Source organism: Mesoplodon bidens (genome assembly GCF_964165515.1).
Source record: "Mesoplodon bidens genome assembly, chromosome: X".
NCBI classification, from domain to species: Eukaryota; Metazoa; Chordata; class Mammalia; order Artiodactyla; family Ziphiidae; genus Mesoplodon; species Mesoplodon bidens.
Window position 1 is genome coordinate 126,456,632 of NC_138163.1, and position 19,617 is coordinate 126,476,248.

Here is a 19,617-nt window from a genome sequence, read left to right on the forward strand (position 1 = left end):
GCATCAGCTGGGTGCCAGGCACTAGAGAGGGTGAGAGAGATGGAGATGAGTCCCTGGCTAGAGAAGCTTCTAGGCCAGTAGGGAAGACAGACACAAATCAGAAAATTGATATTATAATAGAAGAGATTAATGTAAAATTCAGCTGAAAGATAGTAGACCTGGATGAGGTCTCACAGATCATCAAATCCAGTGTTTGTCAGCCTTTTGGAACCAATACCCACTTTTTTTTTTTTTTTTGCGGTACACAGGCCTTTCACTGTTGTGGCCTCTCCCGTTGCAGAGCACAGGCTCCAGACGCGCAGGCTCAGCGGCCATGGCTCACGGGCCCAGCCGCTCCGTGGCATGTGGGATCTTCCCAGACCGGGGCACGAACCCGTGTCCCCTGCATCGGCAGTCGGACTCTCAACCACTGCGCCACCAGGGAAGCCCCCAATACCCCCTTTTATATAAAAACAAAACTCTCTAGGCCACCGTTCAGGAAACTACAATACTGTCCCCCACTCCCAGAAGATATGAATCTTTTAGGAACATGGAGTTGGATTTTGTGGATCTTGCCCCACCCAGAAGATCTGTTCCTACTTTGCTTTTTCGGTAGTTTTATTTTTTTTTTAATCTCAAAGTTTTCTAAATATTGAAATGCTCTTTCAGAACTCCTCCCCTCTGCCCCCAACATCCACCACCCCAGTTAGCTTATCTCACCCAAGTGCCCCATTTCGAAGATGAAGACACTGAGGTCCAGAGACGGGAAGAGCAAGGCTCAGGCATCTTGGGGGCCTCCAGTGTGGTTTGGGGTTAACAGTGATGTGGGAGGATGAAAGAAATGGCATGACTTGTTTAAAGGACAGTGTAGCCTCTGCTTCTCAAAATGTGATCTATGGACAAGCAGCATCAGCGTCCTCTGGGAGCTTGTTAAAAATGCAGAATCTCAGGCTCCACCTAAGACCTACAGAATCAGAATCTGTGTTTGTTTGTTTGTTTTCCAGTACGCGGGCCTCTCACTGCTGTGGCCTCTCCCGTTGCGGAGCACAGGCTCCGGACGCGCAGGCCCAGCGGCCATGGCTCACAGGCCCAGCCGCTCTGCGGCATGTGGAATCCTCCCGGACCGGGGCACGAACGCGTGTCCCCTGCATCGGCAGGCAGACTCTCAACCACTGCGCCACCAGGGAAGCTCCAGAATCTGTGTTTTAACACGACCCCGGGTGATTTGTATCTCCACTAAAATCTGAGACGCACTGCTGGGGCAGTCATTGCGGAGGACCTCATGCCGTATCTCGTTTGTCCACCTGAATTCATCAGCAGATGTGGTAGATGGTTTCCAACAGGCCAATAGCCTCAAATGCCTGCACCTTAACTCCTTGCAAGCCTACTGTAGTTGATGCCACCGGGTAAACCCACGACCAATGAGGGACTGAAGCCAGCGGATAATTACCCCATTCTCCCCATCCCTTTAAAAAATGTTTGTATTTATTTTATTTTTTCTTTTTGGCCGCGCCACACGGCATGTGGGATCCTAGTTCCCCAACCAGGGATCAAACCCATGCCCCCTGCATTGGAAGGGCAGAGTCTTAACCACTGGACCACCGGGGAAGTCCCCTCTCCCCATCCTTTAACCAGACAGTTGATTAACCCCCAGCTGGTATGGTCTGTCCAATGCTGCAAACATCTTACCAAAAAGAATTCCAAATAATCCTGAAAGATTCTGTCCCAAAGCTGACTGGAGGATCACGCTGACTCTTATCAAGGTCTACTTTGTTCAGGCGATTGTTTGGTTTTTTTCCCTGGCTCCTTGCCATTCCTCCACCTCCTAGCCATCTCCCATGACTTAGGATTACCCCAGGCATGGGAAAGTAGCACCCAGTCATTTCTTGCAAACAGACTCCACCTGCTTCTCTCATACAGGTTCCCCGTGTTGCTTTGGGAATTTATCCAACAGTCTCTACCTTTCAAAGCTTTGAATCAGACACCGATCTGACCGAGGCTGGAATTTCAGGGCACTGCTTTCTTTATTTGGATTGGGTTTTAATCATAGGCTTGCCCTTCTCAAGTCACACTGACCATTGTCCCTCGGGGTCTCTAACTTACGTATTTTACTTACTCTTTCTAAGAGGCAGGCCTCCCATGGATGATGAATGTTGATACTCTGCCACCTAGTGGACGAACTGGAACTGCAGGGATGGAGCCTAAAGGCGGAAAAGAAGGAATCAATAATTTAACAACCACCATGTTCCTAATGAACGTTTATTATGTACAGACCACTCTAAACATAGCAGCTGACTTAATCCTCATAACAACCGTATGATGAAGATGTGCTCCTAATTTCACAGGCTTAAGAAAATTAAGCAACTTCCGATAGCGACACAGGGAAAGGACAAAATGCAATAAAAGAGTTCATTAACAAATGGGTTACAGCTCTGGGCAACTGAGCCTCAACTCTGCTGGGGATCCTTTGAGACACCTTTGACAAACTCTCCCATCTTTGCATTTTCTTGTTCAGTAGCACCAAGATACAAACTGTTACCAGGAAAAGAGCACGGGCTTTCACCAGACAGACCGGGATTTCAGTCTGAGCTCTGCCATTTCCCAGCTGAATAAACTTGAGAGGATCACTTGACTTGCCTGAGTCTGTTACCTCATCCGTCAATGGGAGCTGACACTATACCCTTAGGATTGCTGGGGTGATTGGACAAAACCATGTGTATAAAGTAGTCCACGATACCAGGCTCTGGGTGGCACTAGTTGATTTGGGAGGCGCAGACAAGACTGGCAGGGAACCAGGGGAAGTAAAGCCAGGAAGGGAGGGCGGCCAATACAGGGCGCATTGCTAAGCTGGCTACCACGGTGGCCCGCTGGGACCTCATCCTGAAGGAAAGCCCTGGGAAACAGTGTGAGACCCTCAGCTCACAATTACCCCAAACAAGGACTGAGGGAACTGGTGTGTTTGTGGACCAATCCCTGAGAGTCATTTGTTGAGGGCCACTCCATGCGTGCACGGAGATGCAGACGCAGGCAGGTGGAAGGGCGCCAGAGCGCCCCGACGGGACCGTGGGCCCTAAGCAGTGCGTCACAGCGTCTGCTCTCAGCAGCCAGCCTGTGCCAGGCACGGCCCTGCTCCCCTGCCCCTTCGCCATCCCATCCCCCTTCAGAGACTCTCTTCTGCCATTTTGCCGAATACAACATGCGAGGCGCTTGCCATCCTCCTCCTCTGTCATCATGTTCTGCTTTAATCCTGATGCAACATTCTTTTTAATTTAATTTTTATATTGGAGTATAGTTGATTTACAATGTTGTGTTAGGTGTACAGCGAAGTGACTCAGTCATACAAATACATACATCCATTCTTTTTTAGATTCTTTTCCCATTTAGGTCATTACAGAGTACTGAGTAGAGTCCCCTATGCTGTACAGTAGGTCCTTGTTGATTATCTATTTTATTCACTGATGCATCATTCTTAATCTCTTTTCTGCACTACGTTCCTCTCCCCTCCTCTCCCTCCCAACCTATATGACTACCCTCTTCTTCTCACTGTCTTTTGCTCAGTTCCCTCATGTTTGAGCCTTTATTCTTTGTTTCCCACTCTCTGGCGACCATCAACTTCTTTCCCAATTGTTCAGGAACCAGCCTTTGTGCTATTTCAGAAGTCCCTTCTCCCATGACTTACGTTAGCAAAAGTATCTCCATCTTTCTTGCCCCATGAAAGGTCAGGTTACCATTCAAAATGAGTATTAAGGAAAAGAGCACTGAGGCAGACACCGTGGATTGCTCGACCAATGGCCATTTGATCCCCTTCTTCTTACCAAGAACACACTGATATATTTTTTTAACCTTCCAGAAAAAGGCATGTCCTTCAGAGAGGTCAAGACCAAAGAAGTACTTTTGGGTCTAAGCCAATCAGGGCTTAGCCTTTCCCTTGCAAGTGACCGATTTAGACACTGTCCGGTTGAGCAATGCTGGCTAAGGAGAACTGGGGAATGCCCAGGGCAAGGTTTGCCTTGCTTGTGAAAAGGGATCTTTTTTCTTCTGCTTCTGGACACTGTTACCTGTACATAACACCCAGAATTGCCACAATCCTCTCAGAACCATGAAGAAAATACAAGAGAAAATAAAAAAAGTGAACTAGGGCCACCATATTGTTGAGCCACTGATGACACCAACCCTAGAGACATCCTATAGGACTGTGTAAGTCCACTTCAGTTGAGTTATCTGTTGCTTGCAACCAAAACCACACTGAAATGATATGATAAAGTCCTTAGGCTTTAGAAGTTAGTTTTAAAAAAATACTTACGAGAGAATGATTTTAATACACAGATGATCTGCTCACAAATGTTCTTAATGGCCCATATATTTGCACTGGGCTTGGCCACGTTCTCTAGCATAGTGTCATTATGCGTGTAATGTCTGTAAGAATCAGCCTGAACAGACCAGGAGCACATCTAAATGAGCCCATCTGGCCTTTAGTTAATACAACTCCTAAAAAGTCAGGTGGAAACTGAATTTTTCCTATGTTGAAGAGCAGGTGAACTAAATTAGATAATGTTTTTGGAAGTGTTCTCGATAAACCTGAGGTTGTGGTAGCTTATGAATCACTTTCAACAATAAGATTTCCTTTAAATAAGCAAGCCTATGGCAAATCCTTTTGGGTTCAGAGGAATTCTCCTTTAAAAGTATATATTCTCCCTGTGATGAGTGATTCCTTAAATTGGGGTTTGGCTTCAGGGAATCCGTGAATCCCATGAAATTAGAAGCAACATGCTGTGTCTATGTGTAAATGTGAATTTCTCTGAGGAGAAGATAACTAAGCTTTCAGCAGATTCTGAAAGGAGTTTATAACTACCCTCCTAACTCCAAAAAAAAAAAAAAGGAGTTAAGAGCCACTGCTAATGTAGGTGTTTTCAAAGCCTGGATTTTCTTAAAGAAGCATATACTTGCATTTGAAGGCAATCTGACAGAGGGCTAATGTAGCATTTTGAGGAACCAATGTTCATATCCAATTTGTGAATTCTCAGATGTCACACCAGATGTCCTTATTTTCATGAGGGCCCTTAGGCCCTATGGGAAAAAATATGTGAAGGAGATTTTGGAGCTAGCTGCCATGCCTCGCATTCTCAGGAGATGTGGGAGACTATTACAGTAATGGCCCCCATTTTTTTTCTCTATATGTCTCTATATCCATCCACCCCTTGGGTAGTCATCTCCAATACTAACTTTGAATTTGGCCATGTGACTTGCCTTGGCCAAAGGAACAATAGCAATTATGACAGAAACAGAGACTTGAATAATACTCGAATACTGGGAATTTCCTTCTTTTTTACCCTTATTGGAGTCCCTGCCACCACCTCCATATGAAATAGCCTGAGTTAGCCTGATGGATGATGAGAAACACACGATCCAGTCACCCCCACCACCCCAGCCTACAGTCAGTCAATCCTCAGAAGCAGAACACATATCTGGGTGGCAGCTGACTGCAGGCACATGAGTGAGTCCTGTCAAGACAGCAGTAGTACCACCCCGCTGAGCCCAGCCCAAACCACCAACCCTGTAAGCTGAGTAAATAGCTTACTGTTTTAAGGCACTAAGTTTGGGGATGGTTTGTTATGCAGCAAAAGCCAACTGATACAGGAGGGAATACAATGGCTCTTTTTCCCGGGTACCAGCATCCCTTGTGGCCGTGCATGGTGGACACAGCAGGGAAGAAGACCAGACCTGCTGTAAGACCATGTTCCAGACCACGGGGAGGCTCCGTGACAGCCCCACAAGCGGTGGTCAGCAAGCCAGGCTGAGCAGGATGGGCGGCCAGTGAGCAGACGGGAAACAGGATCCGTACGCTGGGTCCTCACTGCCCTAGGCCTAGCTGGAATTATCTGGGCCCCAGAATAACTACTGGGCTCCTCCCTTCCGTCACTCTATCTCCCACCAAAGGAAGGCCTGGAAAGGTGAGGCTAGAAAGTGCTTTTTAAGGGTTACTCAGGCCCATTTTTTCCCCCATGCTTGGCACGATTTAAGAAAATGAGAATTATAAGAGATTAAGTAGGAGAGAAGAACAGGAATTGAGTGTCAGAGAAGGAGGAAGGGAATCAAAAAACAAAGGAAAGAAAAAAATGTGAGAGAAAAAACAGAAGAGAAAGAAGATGCCAAATATCACCCAGACTCAGTCATAAAGAGCACGAAAGAAAACGTGATTATTATGTTCAGGTGTTTGCATGCCACTTAACCTTCCCAACTGTCCTGGGGAAACTGAGACTCACACAGGCCATGTAAGTTGCTCTAAGACTATAGTGCCCCAAAGTGGCAGGACCGGGACTTGAGCCAGTCCTCAGCCCACAAGGAAAAGCAGACTTGACGTGGATAATAACAACAGACCACACTTTTGGGTGCTTACTAGGTGCCACACACTATTCTAAGTGCTTTACATGGTTCACTCGTTTGAGACTCAGAACAGCCAGGCACCAGGATTACCATCATCCCCAGTTCACAGGTGAGGAGACAGGGACACAGAGAGGTGAAGCAGCTCGCCCAAGATCACTGAGCTCGTAAGTGGTGAGGCCGGGTTGTGAACCCACGGAGTCCGGCTTCAGAGTCTGCACTTGGAGCAACTACACTGTAATGCCTATCAGTGCGCTACCAGATTCCCACCCCACCGCGGCTGCCACCACTCTCGGGGCTTTTGAGTGGCCCAGCAGATGGGCTCACGGTACCGGGACAGGCCTCAGATGAGGACTGATCACAGTGTAAAGATCTGTGAAGGCAGGAACTCCACGAGGAGATCAAGTAGAGCCCCCCTCATTTTTGAGCGAAAGGCCTGGCTGCCTTGTGCTCTAACCAGAACCAAGCATCCCTCCCAGATAGAAACACACGCAGCGCGGGATCTGAAGGACAGCCCCGTGCACTGCACTTCGTGGGAAACAGCCAGGAATGGCGGCTTCTCCTTTTGATGTCTGGGCCTTTGGAAGCTGGAAAGAGACTTTGCTGGAAGCTGTTTGAGGAAAGAATGAGGGGCTCCGGGGGAGGGGGGATGGAGATGAGAGCACAGAGAGGATACGGGAGAGACAGGTGCAGGGGAGGGGAGCCGGAAAAGAGGAGGCTGCTCCCCCGGGGGCATTTTTACATTACTGATTGCATGACTGGTACATTTAAGTCCCCTGGGAGCCACAGGTGTATCCCAGGTGCACCCAACACAAGTCTGGTTCAGAACTTGATTCCCTAGCAGTCTCCCACTGTCTAGATCTTAGATAATAATCCCAGGAGAAGAAAGGCTGGAAGATTCCACAGAGCAAAATGTAATTCAGAATCTGTTTAACTTTTGAAGTTCCTCTAAAAGAAAATCAGTCGCCTTTGTCTCCCATCTCCACTGGCCCTTACTCTTTTCTGAGTTTCTTCTTGGTCACAAACACGCATAAGGCACTTCAAGGCGAGACACACCAGCAATCAGTTTAGCAGGAACACTCATTAAAAAAAGAAAAGAGAAAAGAAGAAAGAAAAGGCTTCCATGATGGTGGCGATGATCATTTTGTGGACATGAACCCAACTGAAATAAGGAGATGGTGGCTTTGGCAACCTGGGGGGTCTTTTGTGTGTTTTTCGTGGGAAATTTCTGGATCTCTGGGCTTCGAGGCATTTCAGCATCAAATCATCAACCCCCTTTCCACACAGGAGAGAAGAAAGGCAGTATGCAGGCCTTGATTCTCTCCTCTGTGGTTTGAGGTGTCTCTAGGGAGAGTGTGAACACTCCCAAGAACCCTAAGGTGTGTATTTAAATTTCTGAGAGGGAAGTTAAAGGTAAGGAAAGAACACAAGGTTTCCAAAGGGAAAATTCCAGAAGAAGTAACCATGGAAACTGTTCCAAGGTCTTCAGAGTAGTGTCACATGGAGCCGAGAGACAGCAAGCCCCGTTAGTGGGAAATGAAACCCTAAAGCAGAGAAGCTGAGCAAAGGAGTGAAATGAATCGAAAATGAATGAAGCAATTTTTAAAAGCCAGGTGACTCAAGTCTCAGGAAGCAGTGAAAATCAAGGTAGTGAAAATCATCGGCTTCTGTACATGGAAGATGCAAACACATGTATGCTCTTAGTAGCCCTTCCTCCTGGGGGCTGTATTCCAATCACATGCATACCCCTAGGCTTTTCAAATGTACCAGCGGCAAATGTCAAGACTTTATTTATTCTCATACATGTATTCATCAGTTCACTCTTTCGTTCAACAGATGTTATAAGGTATCCGATGCTACAATTACGCATTCATTCATTCAATATTTATTGAGCACCTACTATGTGCCAGATACTCTATTAGGTATGAGATATGACCGTAAACAAGACAGATATATCACCTGCCTTTACAGAGCCTGCCATCTAGCTTATGCTGTGCTCAGTAATATGAAGGATTCAGAGAAGCAAAGGACTGAGTTTGCTAACGTCAAGGAAGCCACAGTTTTCTTAGGAGGAAGAAAGAAAGCATAGGCACAGTAAGAATTAAATACTTACACAAGAGCTAGATTAGAATTCCAAGCAAGAACACAAGCAACGTCACAGGCAATATATTTCCATTTTCCCCCTTTATCCCTGCCCAAGCTCATCCCCAAGCTTGTCTCCAGCTATTTAATACACTCTGAAGTTCCTTTGTGAGGGGAATCCTTAATGAGGTATCTTGAAGGAAATCTACCCAATGCCTGTATACGTTGCATTCATCCCTTGACTTATATCTCCAGAGACAAATTTGCTTGTAGGTGAACTTCCAAATCCACCTGATGGAGGGGTAGAGGGAGAAGAAATATGTCTCTAAGACCTGCTACTTTGAGGGCATCATAAATGACTGGTCCGCTTTGAATTATGTTCCTGAATCAGCTCTCAGCCTTTAGGAACTCCCCATGGTGTCTTCACTGTCACCTCTGGAGTTGGACCAGTACTAGTCAAACCTGCAGAATTCAAAATAAAACCTCAGCTTCCTGCCTTCTAGAAGATCAGGAAAACGTGTGGGTCTTATGAGAAGAGAAAAAGTGGAATATGATCATCAACCTTGACCATGGATCTCACGCTGATGACCAGGTGATAATGGCTCAGAGTCAGGCCCCAGGGGAAGGTAGCCCTGCCTCCTTCCTCTCACTGGGCATCAGGCATGGCCTCCTCCCCCTCCTTTTTTAAAATAAATAAATTTATTCATTTATTTATTTTTGGCCGTGTTGGGTCTTCATTGCTGCGCGCGGGTTTTCTCTAGTTGCAGCAAGCAGGGGCTACTCTTCGTTGCTGTGAGCGGGCTTCTCATTGCGGTGGCTTCTCTTGTTGCGGAGCACGGGCTCGAGGCATGCAGGCTTTAGTAGTTGTGGTACATGGGCTCATGGGCTCAGTAGTTGTGGCTCGCGGGCTCTAGAGTACAGGTTCAGTAGTTGTGGCGCACGGGCTTAGCTGCTCCGCGGCATGTGGGATCTTCCTGGACCAGGGATTGAACCTGTGTCCTCTGCATTGGCAGGTGGATTCTTAACCACTGCGCCACCAGGGAAGCCCCCCTTCCCCCTTTTTGAATGACACAGATGACTGATCCATCATTTGGGAAGACCACTGTGCTTATTCCAAGAAAGTGACCACTGGCTTGTAAAAGTGAGACCTGTTTGAATCTTTGGCTGTTTAACTCTCAAGATGGGCTGGTGGAAAAAGCTACATGATAGGTGAGGGGAGGATTATTATTTGGGGAGGGAATATTACCATGGAGTGTGTTCCCTTTCTCTTCTGTCTCTAGTTTACTTATCACTGGCAGAGAAACAGAACTTGGTGGACAAAGCAAAACCATGATCCTGGGCTATCATGGATCCAAGGATGGCTAAACTTGAAGAGAGTCAGGTTGGAGGGCAAGTCCCAAGAGTCTAGGGCAAGGCCGACTGATGGACTCTTGTCAGGCAAAACTGTGGTGGTCTGGATGAAGAGAGAATGCCGATTCTGGTTCATTTTAATTTCCTTCAATTTCTCCGTGAATCAAAATCATTTTCACTTCATTGAGTTTTGATGGTAATCGGGTGATGAACTACTCATTTGTCAAAATTTTCTAATTAGCATGGAAAGAAAAGGAGTCTTCAACATGGCTTATCGCTTTGCCCTCCTCTAAGGCAGAGGTCATAAATTTTTGCAGTTGGCTACCTTCACCATGGTTTTTTGGTTTTGTTTTTTATTTTACTTGGTAGAGGGAAGACAGGAAATGAGGTCTCCAGTTCTGACCCGGGCTCACAACTTTATACCTGGCCTAACTCTTACCACTCAAAGTTGATAGCTTAAAATAACAATCACGTATTAGCTTACTATTCTGTGGGTCAGTGATTTGGCCTGGGTTTTGCTGGACAGTTCTCCTGGTGGTCTCATCTGGACTTATGCATATAGCTGCCATCAGCTAGAGGACTGACTGGAGGCTGGTCGGTCTAGGGTGGCCTTATTCACATGTCTGGTGGTTGGTGCTGGCTGTCGGTTGGGACCACTTGGGTAGCTGGGCCATACATCTTCGGCAGGCCAGCCCCAGTTTATTCAGATGACAGAGTTCTCAGGGTTCCTAGGAGCATCAAGAGAAGACGAGCCCAGTGCAGAAGCACTTCTCAAGTTTCTTCTTCCACCATGTTTTTCAAATACCCCACGGGTTAAAGTAAGTCACAAGGTCAAGTCCAGATTCAAGGGGTGGAAAAGTAGGCTTCATACCTGGATGGGAATTGTTACAAAGTCACACTGCAAAGGGAGGGGATGCATGCAAGAGAGGACAGAGTTACTGTGGCCACTTTTGCAAATCATCTCCCAGAGCCCTGTTGCCGTTTGAGACAGCAGCCCATGCAAGGAATCTCTTTCGTCTCTGGCTGGCAGTGTAACAGGCTTGATTGGACTCCGTGTTTCATGTTTTTCCTCTGGAAAAATGAAACGGTTTGAAGGAGACAAAGGAAAAGATGTGAAGTGCTTCAAGTTGCCAGAGGGTATTGTTTCAATTACATTTCCATACCTCTACAAGAACAAAATCACACACATATGTATATCTGATATGTATGTATATACACAGAGAAATTATGTATATACACATACATACTGCATTCTTGTGATAACTACGCATGCTAGTGCAGAGTCTGGGCACCTCTTTTTTTGTATGTGAAAGCAGTGTTGATAATGTCTATCAAATAAATAAATAGTCCCAACCTTGACTTAGTCATCTGAGAGAAATAGAAAGTTTTCACATCAATCTGTAAGCTGATCCATATAATCCCCTATAGAATACACGCACACACAAACACACACATTATATTTTCAAGCTAAATAATAAGTATTTAGAAATGATAAGGTTTTCTTTTCACTTTCTTCCTTTTATGACAACATATGTCGATCCACTCTGTTATTCTGTGTAAGGAGCATATGCCAAAGGTTACAAAAACAATGGTGGTGTGAGTGGAAGAGGTATCATATAATTTATCTAGGTAGGAATACTATATATATTTTTTAAATCTATTTAACCTACAAGGACATAATAACATAATGGTTGAACATATATTTCAACTGTTTAATCAACTTCATCATAGAAAGCAAACAGAGGGATTATAAAGAACCTATATCATATATCGGTCAGGGTTTGGTCAGGAAATCAGAAACCACTCTAGGTACTCTGAGAAGAAAAAGATTTAATGCATAAAATTAAATGCTTACAAATCCTGAGAAAGAAAAGTGGAGCTGGAGGAATCAGGCTCCCTGACTTCAGACTATACCACAAAGCTATAGTCATCAAAACAGTATGGTACTGGAACAAAAATAGAACTGTAGATCAATGGAACAGGATAGAAAGCCCAGAAATAAACACACGCACCTACGGTCAATCAAGCTATGACAAAGGAGGCAAGACTATACAATGGTGGAAAGACAGTCTCTTCAACAATGGTGCTGGGAAAACTGGACAGCTACATGTAAAAAAATGAAATTAGATCATTCTTTAACACCATACACAAAAAGAATCTCAAAATGGATTAAAGACCTAAATGTGAGACCGGACACTATAAAACTCCTAGAGGAAAACATAGGCAGAACACTCTGACATAAATCACAGCAATATCTTTTCTGATCTCTCTCCCAGAGTAATGAAAACAAAAACTCAGATAAACAAATGGGACCTAATTAAACTCAAAAGCTTTTGCACAGCAAAGGAAAACATAAACAAAATGAAAAGACAACCCACAGACTGGAAGAAAATATTTGCAAATGATGTGACCAACAAGGGATTAGTCTCCAAAATTTACAAAATGGCCATCATCAAAAAATCCACAAACAATAAATGCTGGAGAGGGTGTGAAGAGAAGGGAACCCTCCTACACTGTTGGTGGGAATGTAAATTGGTACAGCCACTATGGAGAACAGTATGGAGGTTCCTTAAAAAACTAGAAACAGAGCTACCATATGACCCTGCAATCCCATTCCTGGGCATACATCCAGAGAAAAACATGGTCCAAGAGGATACATGCACCCCAATGTTCACTGCAGCACTATTTACAATAGCCAGGACATGGAAGCAAACTAAGTGCCCATCGACAGAGAAATGGATAAAGAAGATGTGGTACATATATACAATGGAATATTACTCAGCCATAAAAAGGAATGAAATAATGACATTTGCAGCAACATGGATGGACCTAGAGATTGTCAGACTGAGTGAAGTAAGTCAGAGAAAGAGAAATATCGTATGATATTGCTTATATGCAGAATCTAAAAAGAAATGATACAAGTGAATGTATTTACAAAACAGAAACGGACTCACAAACTTAGAGAATGAACGTATGGTTACTGGGGGGAAGGGTGGAGGGAAGGGATAGTTAGGGAGTTTGGGATTGACATGTACACACTGCTATATTTAAAAAGGATAACTAACAAGGACCTACTGTGTAGCACAGGGAACTCTGCTCAATGTTATGTGGCAGCCTAGATGGGAGGGGAGGCTGGGAGAGAATGGATACATGTGTATGTATGGCTGAGTCACTTTGCTGTACACCTGAAACTATCACATTGTTAATCAGCTATACTCCAATATAAAATAAAAAGTTAAAAAATAATTAAATGCTTACAAAACCATTGGAAGGGCTCAGGAAATGACAGTAAGGAAAAGCTGTCCCTAGCTTTCAAGAAATCAGGAACTTGGACTTCCCTGGTGGCGCAGTGGTTAAGAATCCGCCTGCCAATGCAGGAGACACGGGTTCCAGCCCTGGTCCGGGAAGATCCCACATGCCTCAGAGCAACTAAGCCTGTGCACCCTAGAGCCCGTGCTCCGCAACAAGAGAAGCCACCACAATGAGAAGCCCGCACACTACAACGAAGAGTAGCCCTAGCTCACTGCAGCTAGAGAAAGCCCGCGCGCAGCAATAGAGACCCAACGCAGCCATAAATAAATAAATAATTTTTTTTAAAAAAAGAGAGAAATCAGGAACTTGCAAAAATTGTAGAAAGCTGCCATTCATGGTCTCCGCGACAGGCACACTGAAATGGGTAATTTACAAGAGAATATCTAGAAGCTGCTGGAAAACCTCACATCTATTGTCTGGCAAAGCCCACACAATTCCTATTGCAATTCTAATGACTTCTGCTTCTCTTCTGCTTTCCAAATCTTGCAAAGGTCCCTATCATTGGAGGACTCTATTCTGAAAGCTGGCTGGCAAGTGTTTCTAGGAGATGTAGCTACTAGGCTTCTAGCCCTTCAGTAGAAGGGAGACCATATAAAGAAATGGGGGGCCTCCCTGGTGGCGCAGTGGTTGAGAGTCCGCCTGCCGATGCAGGGGATACGGGTTCGTGTCCCGGTCCGGGAGGATCCCATATGCCGCGGAGCGGCTGGGCCCGTGAGCCATGGCCGCTGAGCCTGCGCATCCGGAGCCTGTGCTCCGCAACGGGAGAGGCCACAACAGTGAGAGGCCCGCATACCGCAAAAAAAAAAAAAAAAAAAAAAAAAAAGAAATGGGGATGAATACTTGTCAAAATAAAACCATTCAGCACAGACTGCCAAGTCCTCTTAACCTTACAGCATCCACTGTTCTGAAGACTGCAACCCCATATTGTATGGATATATTGTAACAAAATGCAATCAGTCTATACATACTAGTTTTGTGCTCTTTTTTCCTGACTTTACTGATGTAGCCATATAACTCTCAAAACCCATAAACTGATCATTTTCATGGTAGTAATATATTTCTTTTATTTAATATATTTAAGCACCTTTGAGTTCTTACGCAAGTGGATTTCTAATATTTTTTCCTCTGCTATAACAAGTTACTTTACACAAATATCTACTTTCCCTCTTTTTGAGTTAATTTCTTAAGTGTCATTCCCCAAATGAATTAATGGGTCAAAGTGCATAATCAGTTCCTTAAAAGATACTGTCTTGTTAAAGCTAATGTAGAATAGTAAATTGTATAAATAAACATTATGCAGTGTAATCTTACACCGTATGGCATTAATCAATCTGTTACTAGCTTCTATTTTCCTCTGGGTATACAAGGGATTAAAAAGTATAGCTTCACACTAAGACATCTGGCTTCAAAACCATTTAAGTCACAGATGTGTGTGTGTATGTGTGTGTGTGTGTGTGGCTTTCTCACCATTCTTCCCTGAGGCTTACAATCGGACTCTCAGAATTTTTGGCTAATCTCTCCAAAAAAGTCCCCCTGTCAAATTTTTGATTACTCCTATCCTTCCATCATTTATCCAGTGTAACCCCATGTTGAACTCTCTATCATGGAATGGGAAGGGTCCCTGGACATTACAGGCTATATCTCAGGGGTCCTGAGAGGCCTTGGGAGTCAGCCCACACTCCAGAACTGCTCTTTGCCTGAAAGCGGGCCAGCCCTCCCTGCTCCAGGACTTCTAGGGAGAGTGATTAGGTCACCACCACACCTCAACTTTTACATGGAGCTGTCTCCTTCAACTCTTGACTTCTTCGACCACTCCCCTGCATTGCCCTCTCCCAGCCCCTCAGAAGGTCAAGACCGTGGCCATGATTCGAAGCTATGCTTGAAGGCCCCCTCCTCTAAGAGGCATCTCTGATATCCCAAATAAAAGAGACCTCACTGCAGAACTGCCATGATACTTCATCTGTACTAGTTCTGATACAACTTTCGTTTTTTTTTCTGATTTGTGAAGTGATTCATGCTTGTCGTAGAAGAGTTGAGAAATATGGAAAAGATTAAAGAAAAAAAATCACTCAATCCCACAACACACAGAGATAATCATTGTTAACATTTTCCTGTGTTATCCCTTTAGCCTTTTCAATGATTTTTTTAAAACATAATTGAGAGCATACCGTGGATATAGTTTTTTTTCACCTAACATTTTATCATGAACATATTTTCATGTCGTTAACTTTTTGATGTCTCATTTCAACAGGAACATAAATTCTATTGTGCAGATGTACTGTAATTGACTAATGCTCAGTTGTTCCGTATTTGTGTAGTTTCCAGTTTTATACTACTATACATAATGCTGTGATAAACATCCTTAATAATAAATCTTTGTCTACATGTCTATTTCCTTAAGATGTGTTTCTAGAAGTGGGAGTATTGTAGTGAATTAAATAATGCTTTTATTTAAGAATTAGACAAAATTAAGGATCCTCTTCCCAGAATAATACAATCAAACATATAACCACACTTTTGCATACACTTTCTGGAAATTTATCTGAACCTCACATGTGGATTTCCTAGGGGTCCAAGGATCACTAAGTTAAATATATTTGAATTACTAGGTCAAGAGATGAAAAAAGTTAAGGATACGATAGAGAGTCCTAATTTTTTCCCAGAAACATCTATCTGTCCCACTTTTATGGTACAGATAATATTTTATACCTTCTACCTTTATTATTCATGTCTTATCACCCTGCTAGACTGTAAGCTCTTTGAGAGAAGGGTCATCTCTGATTTGCCTCTAAATTTTCCACAGGACTGAGAAAAGTGTCTAACCCACAATGGATGTTCAGTAAAGGTCCACTGAATCGATAACTCAATTTCAAAGTCAGAAAGGAAAAGAAAATTCCAAGTTTGATCATGTGGAGAGTGGTTTGGGATATGCTTCATACCCATGACAAATGACACCAAGAGACGGTCGCTGAAGCCGTCACCAAGGCTGGTAAGCAGAATGGGCAATGCTGCAAATAGATCTTCAGATTTCAGTGCAAGTGCCAAATGCTCCATTTCTGCAGCGTGGACGGTGGCTATTGCCTGTCTCTCAGATACAGAGGACTGTGCACCAGAAACTGGCCATCAATTACTTGCCAGTGAAATATTTCTAAGAACCATAATGACCTATTAACTCCGGGATTAAAATTATATGTAAGTCATATTACCAACCTCAGTTAACTCCTTGCACAGTGCCCATTTTCCAAGCAATGTGGAAGGGACATCTTGTGGCAGACATGCTTAGGGGCCTATCCCACCGCCACACCCCACCCTTCTCAGTGAGAAGACACTCACTCTAATTTGGTTTGGGTTGGCAACATGCCCAGGCCTAAAGGGCGACTATGATAAATGAGAAACCAATCATGATAATTCCATCCCCCCCTTTCCAGGTACTGATCTACCTCACATAACGACTGTTCAGTTTATGACTTTTTGCCGTAATGGCTCTTGAAAAGTTGTACCACTTTGTGAACAATGACTCCCTTTTTTCCCCAATAAACTGACTTTTTCCACCTCAAAACACACTAAACAAATATGCTATAAGAAGTGATATGACATCATCAAGGTCTCAGCCTGAGTCCCACTCACCAATTTTACTGAACATGCATTTACCTGTCAGAGCCTATCATATGGAATGAATTTGGATTGAGCCTCATGTTTGAATGAGCCCCAAATGTTCTGCTTTGCGTATGGATACCAAACGAGAGGGATGAAGAGGTGTCATCTCCATCTCTTCAGTCTTCGTGCGTGTGCAATTTCACAAGCTTCAAAGCACTCTCGTGTTTACCTTTTATTTTGTCCTAAAGGTAATTTCTAGGCTGTAACTTTATATTGAAGTGCACCGAGTGCACTGAGAGTACAAAGTAACCAAGAACTCCCTCTCTAAAAGCTGGAAAGCTGGCGAGACAATGGTGGAGACAAAAGAATTCACCTTCCAAAGAATGACTGCTCCAGTCTCTCCACCACCATTCCTATCAAGTCTACTTTTTCTACATTATAGTTTGTGTACAAACTGCAGTTATTTACTTTCAAATTGTTCTCCATTTCTTATGAAAACTTGTTTTCACTGTTCACTCAATATATTTTCTTACCTGTGAAAATTATCAGGGTATCTTTGATTGGGACAGACCAGGTTATCATTTTTCCCTCAGAAATTAATGGAATTTTTTTTAAAAAATGAATAGCTTTCCACTCAGTGGCAGGGCTTTCAAGAATGAATGAAAGTTGCAAAGTGAGAGACTAGGGTACTTACTTCTTAGCCCACCTCGCAGCTAAGGATGGAAATGAGAGTAAGTTCTGGTCAAAGAGAGGGAAAGTCTCCTGGGGGTAGAGGGAATGGGGGTCTGGGAAAGATTTTTCTCCACTTTACAAGGAGAACACTTTTCTCCCATCCCCATCTTCCTTCCCTGAATTTTAAAGTATTTCAAAGACTGATTTGACTAGAGCTATGGCAAACTTCATGTGAACTTGAGGAAGAAAAGCAACAAGAGAATCACACAATGCTAAACCAGCACCCTGACCTGAGAGAGCTGAAGAAACGATCCTCGACCCATTCACCGGACACGTTTATGTGTGAAGCTGACTTTACTTAAGCATTGCGTCTACGCCACAACAACGTGAAACAACATAGAACTGACTATCAGGTTTGTCTTTCTAAAATATTTAGGCCACCTCTCCATGTTATTTAGCCCGGCTGCTTGTCTTCTAAAATTCCTTGCTTACCCAGTTTGGGGATCATCATCTCAGGGTCGCCCCCAAAACCCCATTCCTCTCACAACATTATGCAAAGTAATTGAGCTCTCGACACCTCTACTGGGTGGGCAGCCACTTCCGTACATCATTGTTCTATGTTCTACTACAAAATGGGCCAAACACTCCACTGGCAAAGGTAGTGAACCATCCATCCTTGCCTGTGCCTCACTTCGCAGACTCTCTGATGAAAGGGAGCAGAGATTCCATTCTTTATTGCTGTGAATTATGTATGCCACCACTTTAGAAGGCAGAGCTGGATACAGTCAGTTTGGGTTGTAAATAATAATTTTATTCTCAGTTTCAAAACTGTTGGGGTTGGGAAAGACATTGTAATAGTGTGTTTCAAGAAGCACAGAATTGGAACTTGGAAGACCTACATTTCAATCTAACTAAGCTCGACTATTTACAAGCATCTCAGGATCCCAATGTCCTTATATGTAAAAACACGGGGGAGGGATGCACTAAAGAATGTCGGAGGTCCCATCCTGCTCTAGCAGTTTCTAGATGAGATATCTGGGGCCTGAGAAGCCAGCTGACGTAACGTTTAACTTACACCTGTGATCAACCTCTTTTCTATTTTTAGTTCTGAGGCTTGATTTATCAAGGTTAACTGTATACTTGATATTTTGTTCAGATACTCTATTTCCTTCCCTGGCTTCTGAAGTTATACTGATCTCAGTACACTGACACTGCAGGCAGAAGGGGAAAATGAAAGGTTATGAAATAAAACCAAGTGAACAGACAGAGTTACATATGTGGGGTACAATGGGTATACAGAGCTGTTCATCGCAGCTTTATTTGTAACAGCAACAGAGTGGAAACAATCTAAATGTCCATCCCTAAAAGACTGATTTACCAAATTGTGCCATATTCCTAATATGGAATACTAGGCAACTATTAAAAAGAACGAGGCAGATCTTCATGTACTGATATGAAAGGTGCTCCAAGATAGATAGATAGATATAGATCGATAGAGAGTGCAGGTGTTGTGGTCCTCAATAATGTATATACCATGCTGCCATGATGGAAAAGATATATATATATGCTTGACTACATATAGAGTATCTCTGGAAGGATATACCAAAAATGTAACAGTGGTTGCCTTCTGGAATGGGAAATAAGGATCTGGAGGATAAAGATAAGAGGGAAACTTACCCTTTATTGTTTATTTTTGGCATCTTTAAAATTTTGTACTATGTGCATGCCTTGCTGCTAAAATATGTTAATTTTTTTTTTTTTTTTTTGCGGTATGCGGGCCTCTCACTGTTGTGGCCTCTCCCATTGCGGAGCACAGGCTCCGGACGCGCAGGCTCAGCGGCCATGGCTCACGGGCCCAGCCGCTCCGTGGCATGTGGGATCTTCCCGGACCGGGGCATGAACCCGTGTCCCCTGCATCAGCAGGCGGACTCTCAAACACTGCGCCACCAGGGAAGCCCCAAATATGTTAATTTTTTAAAGATTAAAAAATCTTGTAATGAGAACTAGAGAGTTAAATGAGGTGTGGGAGTTATTGGTGGGTTTCAGTTGCCCACACGCTTCCTCTCCTACACTGGTAAGTCTTCCACATCGTACACCCAGGCCTAGAGAACATTCCGTGACCCAGAGTTTTGATGGTCAGTGGCACCCTGCTTTGCAACCCTGCCTGCGCCTCGTCCTCCCCACGGACCTCGGGTACTGGCTTTGAGCTCATAAGAGAAGAGCCAGTGTCCCCTCCTTGGGACT

At 44.1% G+C, this 19,617-nt stretch overlaps 1 long non-coding RNA gene across 1 annotated transcript in view; it reads right to left on the reverse strand.

Annotated features, from left to right (window-relative positions):
* Positions 1-19,617, reverse strand: part of LOC308609565 — a 144,805-nt gene that overhangs the window by 77,498 nt on the left and 47,690 nt on the right. The window contains exon 2 of the long non-coding RNA XR_014014311.1: positions 2,096-2,180. This is a non-coding gene — a long non-coding RNA (uncharacterized lncRNA). The remainder of the gene's footprint in view (positions 1-2,095; positions 2,181-19,617) is intronic.